This window comes from Lepidothrix coronata, unplaced genomic scaffold (genome assembly GCF_001604755.1).
Source record: "Lepidothrix coronata isolate B3197 unplaced genomic scaffold, Lepidothrix_coronata-1.0 Scaffold60, whole genome shotgun sequence".
Taxonomy (NCBI): Eukaryota; Metazoa; Chordata; class Aves; order Passeriformes; family Pipridae; genus Lepidothrix; species Lepidothrix coronata.
The window spans coordinates 574,785-590,755 of NW_016690240.1; the positions used below are offsets into that span (position 1 = coordinate 574,785).

General features: G+C 37.9%; 1 long non-coding RNA gene across 1 annotated transcript in view; it reads left to right on the forward strand.

Moving 5' to 3' along the window:
- The window catches only part of LOC108498505, a 31,610-nt gene extending 18,090 nt beyond the window's left edge, over positions 1-13,520 (forward strand). Inside the window, exons 2-3 of the long non-coding RNA XR_001875189.1 lie at positions 11,510-11,639; positions 13,285-13,520. This is a non-coding gene — a long non-coding RNA (uncharacterized LOC108498505). The remainder of the gene's footprint in view (positions 1-11,509; positions 11,640-13,284) is intronic.
- Positions 13,521-15,971: the final 2,451 nt, after the last annotated feature.

Below are 15,971 nucleotides of genomic sequence, written 5' to 3' on the forward strand. Positions count from 1 at the left end.
AATTATTACTTCACTGCATAATTCGATGCATACATATTTCATATTTGTTTGCTCCAGAAGAATGAACAAAACAAAATATATCTCTTTTTCTTTATTTTTAAGTCCTTCGTCTTCTGCAAGATTTAAATATCAGACTACGAATGATAGGTAGATCCACTATAAAAACCTTCCCTGATATTTAGGGTGAGAATCAGGATGCAGACTGGTCCCTTTGCTTTCACTGGGTCCAAGTTTTTGATCTTGGTGTTTTGTTTTTCCCTCTGGAAAATTTTTTCAATTCACAGAGGAAAACACAAGATTTTTGTGTAAGTGTGTAACAGTGAGGATAAAACAGGACTCTGTTAGCAACTGCAGGCAGCTTGGCTGACCAAACTGCTTGCTTTCCAGGGCAGCTTCATTCTGTGCCTTTGCAGGTGCTGGGAAGCTAAAAATAGCATGGTTCACCTCTTGGACAGACATGGCGTTAGATTTCAAAATCCTCATCCTTAGTAAGAAACTAGAATAAAAGGGCATTGTGGCAGACGGCAGCATGGGAGGTAGGGCTCAGAGTGATTGGAAAGTGAGCTATCTCTGCAAAAGTATTAAGTGTGACCTACTGTCCTCTTACTCCATTTGCAAGGCTGTGGTCCAGCAGATTTGCAGGACCAGGGTCATGAATCCACACACATAGACATTTTTCCTCCATCCCATCAGTTCCCTCTCTGTAAAAGTACCATTTCTGCACTGTTCCTCTGTTCACACAAGGGAAGTGGCTGATGCTGAGTGGTAACAAATTGTGGCAGTGCTGTGGCCAAGGCATGATTCATTCACAAGCTTGTGAAAGGGTGAGCAGGTGATATCCTGCCCTCCCCAGGGATGGGTACCAACAACATGGACACTGGAGGGTACAACACAGGCCTCCCCTTCTGTCTGTTTGCAGGAGCCATGGCTTGCCTCAGATGCAGCTTTGAGTACTTTAAGCTGCAGTACTTTAAGCTGCAGTACTTTGTGGGCGACAGGCTCTTTTCTAAAACGCCTTTCTCACACAGACATCTCGTCTTTCTAGGCATGCCACCCTTCTTTTTTCTATTCTCAGAGTATTCTTTTTGGGGGGTTCAGTGGAAGCGCAGCAATCCCCTGAATCTGACCTTTATAAAAGTATGGAAAAGGGTAAAAAATGCTTCTTTTTACTCTATCCTTTACAATGCCTTCGTAATTTATAAAAAACAACAGCCACTGAACTTTCTCACTCTTATCTTTGTTTTATTTTTAACAGTATCAAATCTTGATACCCCCTCCTTTTCATGAAGACTTTTTAGGGAACTTTGCAACTGGCAGTATTCAGAGCTCTTTCTCAAAGGGCTGACTGAGCCTTTTTCTATGTGTTTGTCAAGATTTTAAGTCCTGTAAGTGTGTATGGGGGAAAAAAATAAAATTAAAGGGTATTATTTAAATGTCCCATCCTCCTGTCATTAAACAGCTTCCAATCTGTTGTCCCTTTTGTTGTCATAATCCTAGCAGTTCTCCAGACTCCTGAAGACTTATCTAGGGAAAACATGGAAATCAATACCTGAAAAAAAATGGCTTTGAGGGACAGAAAAGAATGTTTAAAGAAAAAGACAGCTAATAAGCACATTTTATACACAGACAAACACATAGGTATAACACTTTTAAATTCCTCTATACCCCACTGTCTTCAAATGGGCATGAAGAGGCAGTTTAAGTATTCTAGGTAATAGCACAGACTGATTATCAGAATTCCAAGCCTTTTTTCCTACATTATATTCAGTTATGGGATTTTGTGGGTTTTTTTTCTGTACTTACAAATGTATATCTGGCATAATATCAAATGCTATGTAAAATTCCATCAATCTGAATTTCACTTCAACTTGCCAGTTGTGTCAACTTTAGATATGATTTTTTTTTTCTCCTACAAAGTCTTACTTTTAAAATATGGATATAAAATAACAATTAGAGTACTGTGTCAATCAGTGACCACTATTTCAACCTGCTGCTTTCCTTTAGAGCAGCTTATACATTACACTCTATTCATGCTGTGGAACTACCATGCCCTAGAATGAATACAAAATAGGGATAAAAAGCTTTTTGTTTCAAGGCTCCACAAATGTGGAATCAGTTACCAGTTGATTTAAGAACAATCGAGAGCTTTTCATGTTTTAAGATGGAACTGAAACAATACTTCGTGATGACTAGAAGTTGTTGTAATTGTTTTAATTGATGTTATTCTAGTGTTATCTTGGTTTATTGTTTATTTATATGCATTTGTTTATCACAGGTCATGCTTGAAAATGGGCTTTCATCTCAATTTACGTAGTCAGCTAACAAATATATATGTATGTGTATCTGCTACACTTGTTTATATTTGACCGCAAAACCATATGTATTCTACATTTATTTCTTGCCTTTATGTTTGTGCTATCGACTAAGACATCTGAGTTTGATTTCAGCTTGACTTTTAAGTTTTCAGGACAAACCAAAAAAGTATGTATCTAATAATATCAGTCAAATTATTGTTTAGCTCCCAGAGCACAAATTAAGTTAAAGCATTGACTAAGCACATATTCCTGTGCTTTATAATGCAGTTCAGTCTTTATTTGCAGGGTTTTACTCCTGCACTGTGTTGTCTTTTAGCAGCATTAGCATTCAGAAATTATTTCTATATCTCTAAAGGCAAACGATGTATTAAAAACAATGATAACATCACTTGTAGAGAAATCCAGTCTGGTGTCAAGCATTTATTATCATAGCTGATAAAGTAATGGCATGTTTAATTTACACTCCTTGTGAATGATAAATATCTACGTAAGTATTTGTGCCTGTCTTTACATATCTAGCAAGTAAACTAACCAGTATATAAGAGGAACAGAGAGGAAGAGCGAGTCATTATTTCATGTGTTTCATTTACAAACTCAGAAGTCACAAATGTGCAGCTGGGAAATGTGTTTCTCTCAAAGCTTCAAATTTGTGACATGTTAATTCATACATAATTGCAGTCACATGGTCTTCCTCAAGGGCATTAGCTCAGTATTCCCAGTACAGTACACTCACCTGTAATAGAAGAGTGGACGAAAGTGATTTTCATAAATCAGATAAAACTACTCAATAAATCCTAAACATCTTTCATAATTTCTAACAGAAAATGAGCTTAGTTATGTAAGCTACGTTTTTTAAATTTGAATGGTCTTTGGAAACTGGCAAGTGAGAAAATAAAGGGCAAGGCTACGTTATTTTTGGTTATGGAATCTGTCAGTTAAAGGTTGCACTGCCCTGGACCAAACAGTGCTCTGACTTGCATCCCATGTTACCCATGGACGACCTTATGTCCGGACACTAAATATTTCCATTAAACAAGAGCACTTTTCTACTGTGACAGTCATATGATAACATTGCCTGTGTCATTGTCTACATGCAGCTGTTTGCAAAAATGTAGGCCTTTTTCCTAAAAATGTTGTCTTTGGTACTCTGACTGCAGAGTGAATAACACAATATGAAAGGAACCTGAAGGAGCCGTTAGGGTCCATTGTGTCAATCCAGCTGCTACACATGGATATTAAGTCCACATTTAAAAGTGCTTATGAAGCTTTTTATGTTTGTTTTGTTTTGCAGTCCATTCTCAAGCATAGTTCTTCCTTTTTCCTTGTTGGAATACCTAAACTACTCTGAGCTAGACTTTTGACAAATTCCAATTTAAATTCAAAACACTTTTAGTTATACAAGGGAAATATTTTCTTTTTTTAAATCAGGTGAAATTTAGAAAAAAAAAAATCACAAAGATTTGGTTCCAAAAAAAATTATTTCCATTGGTTACTAAAAAAAGCATCTTGTCTCATCTGAGAGCTGATTGTCAGGCTCAGTCAGCTTTGTATTTAGTCTCCTGAAAGTAGGAATTAGAATGGAAACCTGACTGACCTTGAATGTAGGTATTATTGTTCAAACAACCACAAATTTCTCTTCATAAGAACAGTATTCAAATATCAGATTAATTCACTGTAGACATATGTTTGTCATCCAGAATTTCATATTTCTAATAATTCATTTGCTAGAATACTTCGAATTTAGAGAATCAATCTCTTGAGTGTAGCATAAACACAGCATCACAAATGAGAATGCCAAATTTAAACTGTTTAGTCTGGGAATTTATTGCTGGCACTGGAATGGTTGTTGGCAGAACATGTCCGTATAGGGGGTTCGTTCAGCTACTTCATTTCCAGTCTATGTCATTAAGCAGTGGTTTGAGGACACTTAGTATTTCAGTGCAGTAGGCAACGAAAAGAAAAACACCCCACTTTCCCTTTCTGTTTAATTGTGTATTGGTACCTCAGAATTTTGGCTTAAGTACTAATCTGATTTGCATTCATACATGGGAATTGCTCTAGAGTAATTGAAAAAGTTTGTCATTAATATAAACAGCCAGTGTCCTGGATTTTGATACTGGTCCTAATGCTCATTTCACAGATGCTGATGAACAGTGCTTTTATCTTGAGTTTTAACAGCCCAAGTTACATATATGGTGCTGATTGAGCAGGTAGTATAGGGCTAGGGGATCTGTGTTCCTGAAAGAAATTTACTTTAGCATTTGCCATGCTCCAAGCAGAGAAAGGGTGTGTTTAGTGTATAAACTGTGCTTTTACTAGTTTATGGAAAGTATGGAGGTGAAGGCTCAAAAGGGTCTTTAGTGGGTTGACCCTTGCTGGACACCAGGCACCCACCAAAGTCACTCTATCACTCCCCTCTGCAACTGGACAGAGTAGACAAAATATAACATAGGGTTCATGAGCTGAGATAAGGACCGGGGGAGATCACTCACTGATCTCCATCATGGGCCAAACAGGCACAAAGTGGGAATATTAAATTTATTACTAACAGAATCAGAACACGAGAATGAGAAGTAAAATAAATCTTAAAAAATACCTTCCCCCCACCCATCCCTCCTTCCCAGGTTCTACCTCCTCCGCCCCCAGTGGCACAGAGGGATGGGGAATGGGGTTATGGTCAGTTCAATGACAGGTTGTTTCTGTTGCTGCTCAGAGAGAGGAGTCCTTCCCTTTATCCAGCATAGGGTCCCTCCCATGGGAGACAGTCCTTCATGAAATACTCCAGTGTAAGTCCACCTCACAGGCAACAGCTCTGTGAACTGCTGTGATGTGGGTCACTTTTCCACAGGGTGCAGTCCTTTAGGCACAGGCTGCTACAGCATGGATCTCCCACAGGGCCACAAGTCCTACCAGAAAAACCTACTCTGGCGTGGGCTCCTCTCTTCACACATCAGCAGGTCCCCACCAGGACCCTGCTCCATCTTGGGCACCCCGCAGGGTCACAGCCTCCTTCGGGCATCCACCTGCTCTGATGTGGGTCTCCTCCACAGGCTGCAGGTGTGTCTCTGCATCCCCGTGGTCCTCCATGGGCTGCAGGGGCACAGCTGCCTCACCATGGTCTGCACCACGGGCTGCAGGGGAACCTTAGCTCTGGCGCCTGGAACACCTCCTCCTTCTCCTTGTCCACTGACCTTGGTGTCTGCAGAGTTGTTCACATGTTCTCACTCTGCTCTTCTCTGGCTGCAATTTCATCTGCCTAATAACTTATTTTCTCCTTCCTAAATATGTTATCACAGATGTGTTACTCTTATTCCTGATTGGCTCAGCCTTGGCCAACAGTGGATCCATCCTGGAGCCGGCTGGTATTGGCTCTGCAGGACATGGAGGAAGCTTCTGGCAGCTTCTCACAGAAGCCACCCTTATAGCCACCTCCCAGCCCTTCTACCAAAACCTGGCCATGCAAACGCAATACAGGGCTTTAAAGACAAATCCTACCCTTGCCTGAAGCAGGCTGCAGAAAGGTGTCAGGCACAATCAGACACTATTTAGACCCAAGAGTCACCCTGTGTCTGGAAGATATGAAAACTTCTGTTCCCAGCTGACACCTAAATGCGCACCAGTCACTGGCTGCTCTGAGGATGCGAAACATGGTCACCCCTCTAAATGCATTAGGCAGATGCATATCAGTATTAATTTAAGTCTAGAAAACACGTCTGCATTTTCTCTTTCAGATGAAGACAGGCATTACAGATAGGGGAAAAAAATTTCACAATAACAAATAAACCTCTCATTGTACTGCACAGGGTCAGAGAATCAGAGTGCTAATTACCAGCAAACATACCCCATGCAGGTCATTCAGCCCAGTCTTTTTTTCTCCTTCCCTCATTTTGTCAGGATTGATTTCATTAAACTTAAACCCTTGCTGATAGATCGACATTAGGTCTGGCCTTCCAATCCTGCAGTGGAGGTGAGTCTGGAAAACTTCTAGTTGGTTTGCTTCACGTCCTAACTGTTCCTGCAGTGTAAAGTTTTTCTTAATACTTAACCCTGTTATCTATGTTGCATCTAAAGCCCATTCCTTCTTGTTTTGTCCCCAATGACTAATGAGAACAATTGGTCCCTTTCCTCCAGGTAACACCCCTTTATGCAATTATCAAGAGTTGCTGTGCCTCCCTTTTGGTTTTTCTTCTCTAGCCTGAACATATCACAGCCTCTTAAGCTTTTCTCCTCAGCCTTATTTTCAACATCTCTTATCATTTTTTATGTCCTTCTCTTAAGTCCGTTTTATTTGTCTGTATCCTTTGAAAAATGTGTTAGCCCAAACTAAAAGCAGCTCTCTGGATGAAGCTCAGCCGAATCAAACAGAGTGGAAAAACTGTCTTTCTTGTATTATACGTGATGCTCCAATTAACACAACCTAGCATAGCATTTGTCTTTTCTGTGACAGCACGGTCTTTTTTCCTTGTTCAGTATATTGTCCATTATTACTACTAGTCCTTTTGCTGGAGTTTTCTGATCTAACTGGTTATATCTGTAACTTTGATCTTTCTACTCTTAAGTTGTTCCACCAGCTGCTTTGAGTTTCCATACAGCCACATATGCTTCCCATCTTCATAGTTATTTGTATGTGGCTTTATGTTATCTGAATCATTGTCCTAGTCCCACCAATGTTAGCCATTGGAGTAATTTTGCTATATTATCCGTAGGATGGACTTGTTCCAGTAACTGAATACTCCCACCAGCAATACCAAAGCCCTATCAGAAGCTTATCTCCACACCATCTCAACTATTGCTACTGTGTTTGTGGGGACTAAAAAATTATATATATACATGTTATTTCCTTGAAAAAGGAAGGTTTCCTTGTATGTAGTTAATCAATGATCTATGAAAACACCAAGGAGGCTAGAGTATAATTATGCAAAACACAATTTTTTCTTACAGTATTTTGATGTGGTATCTCCTTTCATCTTAATTATAAAATCAAATATTCAGCAATCTTTCACCAACTGGAGTTTCAAAATCCCATTTCAGAAACCTGGATAGGTGATGTTCCAGAACCAGAATATGCATGCATCTGCAACACACATGGAAGGCAGACAGAAGGGAATGCAGCCACTACTGAACTCCCACCCAGTTACTTTGTAGGTCTTGCTGGCATAAAAGCCTTGAGAGACCATTTTGTGTTGGAACTGCTACATTATTACTCTTCTGAAGCCCAGATTTGAGGAGCTGCAGCTCAAGTTTTCGAGGCTTCTCTTTCTTCAGCAGTAAATATGGAAGACTTCACAGCCCTAGAGTGGACCAAGGAAATATTCTTCAAATCAGATTTTTAATAGAGAAACATTTGTCAAATTTTGGGAAAACATTCAGATTTATCAAAGTGATATTTTTCTCACCATGCATCATTTTGTTAGGAGCTCTGTGCACATGCTCACAAAGACTCTTGAAGTACATTCATTTATCTACACACATCTGAATCTTTATAGGTGTTTTTACGGTATTCTTGATGGAGAGGAGGGCTCAAAATTTCCCTTTACTCTTACTTAGCTTTTATTTCTCTTACTCTTTATTGTGCATGAAATAATGCTTTTTGCTTTTGCTGGACTAACAAATATTTATAATGTTTATTCATTTGCTTTCCCCTTTTAACATGAATTGGAACAGTTTGCCTTACTCAGGTTTCCAGAGGTTTGTCTACCTCACTTGCTCAAAATGCATTCCCAGGACCAGACAAGAGCACACTGTGCCTGCACACAACCCACACCAGGGCCTTCGGCAGCATGCCCAAAAATGCCTGGCAGGGTCCTAACCACCTACTTACATATTAATACCACCTAAGAAAGCCCCGTGTGTTGGGGCTTACAGGATGTCGTATGTGCTAAAGAAGCATGTTTTCTGCCCAGGCATTGCTGGGTGCAGAGGCTGGTCCAGCCCACAGGACAATCATGGGGTACCTCTCAGAGAAAGAGTTACTCCTTTTCACAGAGGTGAAATTGCCACCATGGTCAGATTCAGGCATTTTAGAGCAAGGAGTGAGATATCCAAAATATGAGATTTTACAATATATTAATATATGTATATACTTATACATGTTAATTTATGATATACATTTCTAATGGGACAGGATTACTAAGAGAAGAGAGAACTCTTTCTTTTATATTTTTCTTTACCTTCTTCTTTCTTTTACTTTCTTTTCCCATATTTCCTTCTCTTTTTTTACTTTTTCAAAGGAGAAAAAGAGAAAACAAAGTCTCTCTTGCTGTATTGTCATTCTGGAAGTACAAAGCAGCACTGAGGTTTCTGTAAGAAAATGTTGATAACTCCATATGGTAGAAAGTCCGGGTAAACAATGACTTTGAACAGGCCACATGCTGAGACAGTGACACTAGGTTAGTGTAGCTATCCCCTCTAGCACAGCTGTAACTTATGCCAGCAATAAAAGATTTCTGATGGTGTGTTATTCCCCAATTCAAAAAGAAAAAATTTTTATCAATAACAGTACTTTTAGATTAATATAGTTGCTTAAACATTAAAGCTTCTGCAGCGTAGCATTTAACAGCATAGTTAAAATTAAAACCATGAATAAACACCCCACCTCAGATTGACATTATGTTATGAGCCATTCCTAATAAGGATCTGACCATTATCTGATCACTGTCTATGCCAATAACATTGCCTGTAGGAATAAAATATTTCCTTGTACAGTGGGTATTTCAGACCCAATTCTCCCAAATGAGAGTGGGAGTGAAACCCAATGTACTGACTCACCGTAAAGATCTTTTCAAGTCTGAGGAAAATGTAACTCCCAGAATAAATTACTGTACACAACATTTTCTTTTGGGCCAGTTACTACTTTGCAATAATCATTCAAGCGCTCTTATCTCCTGTTCTAAAAGGCTTGCTTTGACATGTTCAAACATTAGCTGCTTGTTACAGGAAGACTTACTTTCCAGGAACACAAAGATTCAGTCTTTCATCAAACTGTTCATAGCAGTACATTTACTCTCCCTGAAAAAATTGTTTCTGTTGATATAGTTCAACTACACTGAAGAAGAAGTTCGGTTCTGAGCAGATGATTAGGATGACTGACTGCAAGCCAGGGCTAAGAAATTACTAAATATTGCTAGTGTTAAGAGCACTATGATTTCTCTATATATATCGCTTCTGATTCTTTAGCCATTTTATTCCTCCTCAAAAAAAAAATAGGAGCCAGGAGCTATTTCAAGATGTTTCCTCCCCCACCCCCCTTTTTTTTTACCCATGTTTTTACAATCTTCTATTTATCATGAATTTTCCAGCAGCAGAACTACAAAAAAGTTTTGTTCCATGTTATGGGAAATAGCTCTCCAGAAACAGGACAAAGATAGAAATCTCTTATTTTATGAGCACACGAGAAAATACTCTAAAGACGTATACGAGCCTTTTCATTCTCAAACACTTCCTCTGACTGATTTTAGACAGTTAGAAGTTTAAGTCATTATTGATGTCACTTTTGGAAGTTTTGTTCTTAACACATTAAGACTGATGAATAAGGCATGGGACATTCCACAATATCCCAGCTGGGGGATTATACAGCTGGACAAAATTATCCCTGTTATTTTGGGGTTTTAAATGATGGTATATCTTTTGATAAACCTTCTTGTTATAGTTGAGTAGTAGAGACATTATAGGACATAAATAGAGACATAATAGGACAAAATAATTCCATGAAAATAATGTTTTAATTTTGAACAAATGTGCCTTTAGCCAGAATGTTTGTGAGATGCCTTGTGATTACTGAAAAATGGGAGTAGAAAATGATTTTTGAATTCTGAAATATGATGGTTTACAATAGAAAACCTGACTTTGAGTTACTTCCACTCAGAGAAACACAACATGTGATGTGTTCTGCGCCGACTAACTGACATAACAATATTGAATGCCAAATTTTGAATATCAAACACTCACGGTGAAGTGTTCATAAATGATACACCTTCATTCAGGGAATAATTCTGAATAATAAATCTAAGAAAATCATAAACCGCTCTTGTACAATTCACAAATAGAAAAAGGAGATGAGATTTGTCTAACAAATTATTTGGAGTGAATTATGCATCCAGCAGCTACCTGAGTCCCTAATCTGTATTTTCTAAAATTTGTATGGGATGTCTCCTCTAGCGATTTTGTGATATAATTACCTAGATCAGCCATTCCCCAGCTGTATCCTTTATGGCAGCTTCAGTGTGCTTATGTATTCCTGGATGAGACTGCTTTATACATCGTTTCCTTATGCCACTTCCATATTACCTTTCTAAGCAGATTTGTCACCTGTTCTGGGAGACACGGTGGCCTCCATTTCCTTCAGTGACCTAAAATAATTAAGAGCTAAATCTCCTGTCTTCAAGTACTTTTGCATATGCTTAAATTTATGCACATGAGTAATTTCATTGATTGTAATGGGTCTGTCCATAGGAGTACATTTAAGAAAACTTATTTGAAGTTGTGGGCTTTTAAGAGATTTGTCTTCTAGTGTTACATGATTCCTACTTTATCAGTAAATATTGCCTAGCAATGTCCAAAACATAGACTACTAACCAAAGGACCTAAGAGTTGATAATAAAAATCCTTAATAAAATTAACCAACTTTGCATGCATTTATATAATTATTTTCAAATATATGTGTGTGATTTACATTGAAATATATGAAATCAGAAAAAGACTCATGTTCAGAGTCTTCTTTTGCTTTTGAAAGGTACTTTGGGTCAGACTCCCAAAAAAACCTCAGCACTTCATTGCAGTTTACAGAGCTGCTTGGTAGTAAATTTGGCTCTGAGCATTAAGAAAAATTGTGTATTTTTTCAGCCATCTATGGAAGTAACATTGACACCAGGACAAGTATAAACGAGGATGGCTGTAATGTATTTCACTGCTTGTAACCTATACAGACAGCACTGGAGTGCAGCAGTCAGCTGAAGGAGCTGATTTTTGGAAGGGGCAATTGGAAGGAAAATCTAAATGGGCTAGCTGTTAAGAACAAGAAGCTTTTGATTTAGGAAATATTAAAAGTGAGTTCCTGGATTTTATTCCTGACACACACCCAATTAATATATTTTCCAAAACCAAGACACCATATTTACAGGATTTATTTAATATTAATGGAGGTATTAAAGGGGATAAACTACTACCTGTAAGATGCTTTTAATTTTTTTTCACAGGTCTTGTTTCAAAAATACAGAAGCTGTTTCTGACCTAATTGATCAAAAATACTTTTCTTCTGGAAACAGTGCAAAATGTCTTCTTTTCAAGGCAAATGACTGTGGGGACTGATGAGAGAGACAAAGAAAGGTAATATATGCTAAGAAAAGTGCCAGAATTTGAGCTGGAAATAAACCTTCAGCATAACATGCTTTTTGATATTGCTCATACAACCGTTCAGAACTTTTATTTCTTCATTTGGAAGAATTTCTTCATTTTAACAGGTAGTTAAAAATGTCTGTTACAAGTCTTTTCTTCCTATTAGTTTTCCGAATTTCTTGGAAAGGATATTCAAAATTGTTTATGATTGAACTTTAGAAATTTCCACTTCTAGGAAACCTCACACAAAAATAAGGTTATTAATTAAATAATTTCACTAATTCAATAAAAAAATGTTCAGAATAAATTATTTTTTTTATTAGGGATTTTTGGAGAAATGTCCAGATATCTTATCCCAGAGCTACTCAAAAAGTTTATTTTTGTTCCAGCTGCAAAGTTCGTCTACTCTCTTACTATGATAATTATATACATATTTTAATCACCAGACAAATTACTAGAAAAGACTAGGCTTATCATAAGAGAATAATTATCACCTATCTGTAAAAGTATTTAATTTGAAGAAATTTTTCAATTAAGTAAAAAACCACAAAACTCACTACAATGTTCTCTTACTGTACACACATATATGTTTCATAAATGGAAGGATTCCCTTTCATACACTTAAATTCTAATTTAAAAAACACAAACTATTTACACATTATCTCCTCCTTCTTTAGATAAAGTACTGAACAAAGAGTACTAAGAACCCTCCCAACAGGTTGACCTTTCCCCTGTGATCTAACCTTACTTTCCTCTCTTTTCTTCTTTTTAATAACTGCAGAGACACTATTTATCAGATACAAGAGGAATACCTTACATGAGGACACATAACCCAGGACTCATTTTAATATTCATGAGGTCGCTGGCTTTATTAAAGAAATTCAAGTAGGTAGTGAACACTGGATTGCATTCCTCCACGATATATCCTTTATCTGCTTGTTAAAGTGAAGCATTACTAATGCAGTTTTAGCTGCTCCTTCTTTGGAATTGAACTTCTTCGTAAACATGTAATACGTGTTCTAGATTCTCCAGCATGTGTACCTACATTAACAACCACAACTATTTATAGTTGCTACCAGGGTCCTAAAGACATGAAAGTTTCCAGACCCAGCATGTTAGCTTTGCACTTACCGAGAGAAAGAAAAAAAATTTAGAAAGTTCTCCCCTCATGTCAAAATCTAGAGGTTCATTTCCCACATCAGATTTTTTCTCAAAACAGTCTAGGAAAGGCCAGATTCAAAAACCATGAGGCAAAAAGGAACCCCTTATTGTTTTTTTTCTGGACAAATCTTGACATTTTCCAATTGTATCTCTCTACAAAAAGAGAGATCATTTTAGGAAAAAAATACAATTACTACATGAAAGAAAACAACATTCAAATGTTGTTAATTAAATGAGGGAGTGGATGTCAATGTTAATGTGTAGGTACATAAAAAGAACCTTATTTTGCAGATGTATGACAGGGCTCCCTGAAGAACACAAGTTTTTCTATATTAATTCCATGGTAGTTGAAAGCTACATAATCAAAAACACCTTCTAAGTTTGGCAGAAATATAACATTGGCTGTTTAAAATAAAAGGTCTGTATGGAAAGTTCAGTTTTGTTTTGGTTTTGATTTTTTTTTTCATTCCCCTAGGGTCATTGTGGTGAAGGAAATATTTTTATCTAGGCCTCAGGAAACGGTGGTCTGGCTAGTGACTGCAGTGCTGCGGACAGTTACATGCACAGTATTCACTCAGGGCAAAGCATGCCATCACTTATGTCTGCCCCTAAATTCCTGGACTACAAGAACTAATGTCAATATCCACCTGGAAATGTCTAGTGAGGAAGGACTGTGGAAGCTACTACCCTGAAACAACCCTTCAAACTCAAGTGAGGTGAGTCAGAAATGTGCAAGGCATTGGTATGGATAAGGAGAACCCTACTGAGTTAAATTTCAAACCAATATTCAATAAGAGGCCATCACACACCTCACTTGTATAAATGAACTAAAGTCACAAGGAACATAGAGTTGTCTGATGGAGTCTTTGTGCTTTTCAGGTGAATACTTACAGCAGAAGCAGTGTGGCATCCCTGAAGTTAGGAAAAATCTGGCAGATTTTCTGAAAGTAATTTTACAAATTTTCACTCCTGTTTTCAGGACTTTAAAGGTGTTTTTCACTTGCCCCTTCTAATACAAGGAAGTCCATTGCCTATTACAGACCTGAAAATTGCTGCACATAAATCTGTAGCTCTAGTTGGGTTTTCTGCTGTAATTCTGCCCATTCTGAACACCTTACAAACTGATTGGCTTTTCCTTGGCTTCTTCAGAAAATATGGACTGAAACTATTGACATCAGCTGTAAGGCTTAGAGTACATACAGTTTCTTAACTCCCAAAGGACCTTCCAAATATAACACCATTTATGAGTTTAATCAACACTCTTGTCTCTGATAACCATTCAAACACATGCAGGCAAGTATCTTTCTGTTTTCCCTTTCTCTTCTATGCTGATTTCATTCAGGAAAATACTTTTTGAAGGTGTTATATTTCAGCTTTTCTTTTCTTTGTTTATTTCATTTTCTAGATACTTCCCATCAGGTTGCAGTTTAATTTATTCTGCAATTCATTTTTTTAATTAGGCATTTTTCTATAAGAAACCCCCAGCTTCCAAGCCTAATCAACATTGCTCTATCTTTCACCTTATGCGTCATAAAAAATGACAAAATGCACCCTATTTTCTCTTTCTGTTGCTGGCTATCCTCTATCTTTACTTATAGATGTAGCCTTGTTTTCATTTTTTATTAACTTTTCTAGATGTTAGCACTCATCTCTTAGATAATCACACATACTTGAAAATACTATAGGAATCTCAGAGGAAAATCTTACAGCTGGTCAGTAATAAATTTTTTAGATGTGTGAGGGACACGGAGAGAGAGGAGAAATACAGTTATAAGATTACAGCTGATACCAGGCATAATTTTTACAACTGGTCAGTACATTAAATTATTAATCCCATGCAAAACCACTTAAAACCAATAAGAACAGATGATAAAATAGGCTATATTCTGGTTTACCTCTTTATTTGCCAAACCAAGACTTCCCATTCAAAAAGGACTAATGTCTGGCAAATTGCCTGGTTATCTACATGTGATGTCTAGCTGGTGGTATGGGGAGCTGAGCTTTCACTGTGGTTGTGAAGGATTAGCAGCAACTTTGGTAGCACTAGTGGTAGACCACCAAGAGTCTGAGAATCAGACTTTTTTATTACGTTCATTTTGCCTCGGACTTCATTTTACTTTCTTCAAACACTTCAGACAAATCTACTCAGTAGTATCCAACAATGATTCCAGGGAGATAATCTTGTTTTGTATACACTGAAAAAATTCTGGCAGTCTTTCCTTTGAAGTGCTCCAAGTCTTCTGTGCCTGAGAGCAAAGGCTTGAAATTTTAAAAGAACTCATAATGTTGATATAAATCCAAACCCATTCTAACTCGGACAAGTAAGGAACTTTTGGGAAAACATTTTCAACAGAGGTTTCATCGTATCACAGACTCATGTAGGTTTGAAAGGGTCTTCAGGACATGTCTAGTCCAACCTTCTGCTAAGAACAAGGTCAACACTGAATTCACAAGCCAGATTGTCAGGTCTTGAAAACCTCCAGAGGCAGATTCCACAGCGTCTCTGGGCAACCTACCCTAGTGCTTTATTTTCCTCACACTTAAAAAGTTTTTCCTTATATAGACTCAGAATCTCTGCCATTCTGGTTAAGCCTATTATCTCTTGATCTCTTTCCATGCACCTCAGTGATAGACTTATCTCTGCCATCTTAGTAGCCTATTCATAAGTGGCTCTGAGGTCCCCCTGCAGTAACCTCTTCAGACTGAACGAAACCCAACTGCTAAAGACATTCTTTACAGGAAATGTGCTGTAGCCCCTGGATTATACTTATTTTTGTCTTGCGTGCATCAAACACTATATCTGGATCTGGCCAAGTATAGGAGAATAATTGTTGCCTCAAAATACCACTAACACAATTAATACAGAACCACAGAAGAACCCTGGCTGGAAGGGTCCAACCTTTCATTTTGTTAAAGAGCCCAAAACACCATTAGGTTTCATAACTACCAGGGCACATGAACTGTTGGTTCATGTTTAGGCTACTTCCGCCCAGATCCTTAACAAAGCTGCTCTCCAGAGAGTCAGTCCCAAACCTGCAGGGAGTTAGTCCACACACACATGCACACCTATCCCACTGAATAGTGAACTGGGGTGGGTTTTAGGAAGCAAGCAGGAAGCCTTTACCCTCTGAGGTAGGGAGCCTGGCAAAGGGCATAGCCAGT